This window comes from Macrobrachium rosenbergii, chromosome 37 (genome assembly GCF_040412425.1).
Source record: "Macrobrachium rosenbergii isolate ZJJX-2024 chromosome 37, ASM4041242v1, whole genome shotgun sequence".
NCBI classification, from domain to species: Eukaryota; Metazoa; Arthropoda; class Malacostraca; order Decapoda; family Palaemonidae; genus Macrobrachium; species Macrobrachium rosenbergii.
The window spans coordinates 4,123,015-4,125,514 of record NC_089777.1 but is presented as its reverse complement, the minus strand read 5'-3'; positions in this window follow the sequence as shown (position 1 = coordinate 4,125,514).

Genomic DNA, 2,500 nt, shown 5'->3' with positions numbered 1-2,500 from the left:
CCCCACCATGTTAGCTCATTGGTACATTTGGAACACGCAGCCCTTATTATGAAACTTTTATCACACCGTGATTTACATACAATCATGAAGCTACAAATGTTGTTTAATATCCAATTCACACTATGTCGGGAATATCCCCGATGAGGAATTATCACCGAAGGGGAATTTTTATAAGTGATAAATGGATCAGTACCGCCGGGTCCCGATCCCTCGACACGATACTTTCCAACAACTCCAGTCGACGGTCAAACCACTGAGCCACCAAGAGAGGTATAAGTTAATGCCAAGTCTGCCGTACTTAATTACCCATCGAGAGCGGGAAATTGTACTTAGCCTTGGCATTAACCCTCCTCCACCATGATAGCTCATTGGTACGGCAGACTCGGCATTAACTTATACCTTCTTTGGTTTGACCGTCGACTGGAGTTGTTGGAAAGTATTGTGTCGAGGGATCGGGACCCGGCGGTACTGATCCATTTATCACTTATAAAATATTCCCCTTCGGTGGTAATTCCCCATCGGGGATATTACCAAGGTAGCGTGAATTGGATATTATACAACATTTTTAGCTTCATGATTGTATATAAATCACAGTGTGATAAAAAAATATCATATGTATATATATATATGTATATATATATGTATATATACATATATATATATATATATATATATATATATATATATATATATATATATATATATATATATATATATATATATATATATATATATATATATATATATATATATATATATATATATATATATATATATATACTGGGTGTTTCAGAAATTAGAGCCCCCTCTACAGAACAAATGGAAAGTTATGAAGTTTTCTGCTATAGCCGATCTCCAAGTACATTATTTTAAGTTTCTATTAAGCTATTTTTCATTTTACATTTCTTGTATTTTCAGACTGAGTGACAGGGTTAGATACAGCCATGGCTAATGACTCAGAGGAAATCAGATGGGTTGACCGAATCCGGGCTATAACCTTCAGAGAGGCCAGGGATGCTGGCGCATCCTTCATTTCATGTTCCTGGATAGCTAAATACATTAAAAGAGATGAATCCTTTGTTAAAAGAAACTGGAACAAAAATCCATATGACTGTCATTGGGAAAAGAGTGAGAATCTTGGAAGGTCTGAAGTCCTTTCTCAGTAGTCAAAAGACATCATAGCTGAGGCAGTGGGTAGACCAAGAAAGTCTTTATGTAAATTGCCACTTGAACTAGAAACAAAAAGGGGAAAGAAGAGAAATTATAGTGCTGTATATCGTGAGTTGAAAAAATCTGGTATCAAGCCATTTCATGTTATCAGCAAGCCCAACATCACTCAGCAACAGAGAGGAGACAGTTCATGGTTTTGTGGTTCATTTCTTAGAGATTGGGATGAAGCTGACTTTCTCCATGTTGCTGCATCAGATGAATTCTTCATTTACACAGTCATAAAATCATAAAAATGACATCATTTGGGCTGCAAAGTTGGATGATATCAGCGATGACGTGCGTTATTGCCAAGTTGTGAAATTTCCTGAATGTTTGCAAATTTTTCTGTTTCACAGCCAAACAGTTAATGTGGACCATCAAAGATAAAGGACAGTCGTGGAATGGTGAATACGTCAGAGAAACTGTGCTTACTGGTGGAGTATTTCCTTTCCTCAAAGATCGGGAAAATGTGTTGTCTGTTGAAGAAGTCACATTTTTGCATGATAAGGCACCATGTTTCAAGGCTCTTCAGACACAGGAGCTGCTTCGAAACAGTGGTATCGATTTCTTCTCGTCAAGTGAATTTCCAGGTAGCTCCCCTGACCTTAATGTGTGTGAAAACATTGGTAGTATGTTAAAAGATCGTGTTGAAGTGCGCACAGTGAACTATGATGGTATACCAAGCCTCGACGACCTGCGAAGAGAGGTGACCGAAGTGCTCAGGGAAATGGAGTTTGAGTCTCAGCTTTTTCACGATTTGCTGAAATCATACCCCTCAAGAATGCAGGCTGTGGTACAGGCAGCTGGAGGCCACACAAAATATTAAATAAATATATGTTCTGAATTACTTTTGTTTTTGTCCGTATCAGTTTTAGTTTATGCTGTAGAGGGGGGGGGCTCTAATTTCGAAACACCCTGTGTGTATATATATAATATATATATATATATATATATATATATATATATATATATATATATATATATATATATATATATATGTATATATATATATATGTATATATATATATATGTGTGTGTGTGTGTGTGTGTAAGTGAATGTTTGTATATTAGTTTGGATTCTATAGAAATCCAAACCACCAGACAGACCCAGACAAAATTTTGCACTCGGGCTCTGTGTCACTCCAGAAAGGTTTATAACGCAAAATCAAACACCTATCCCGTGACAGACATACAAACACAGACAAAACAAATAACATTTTGGTTTTTACGTCACCTTTTCCTTCAGGGCTTTCTGGGTTAATTATCATTTTTCACCTGACACCACCTTTTT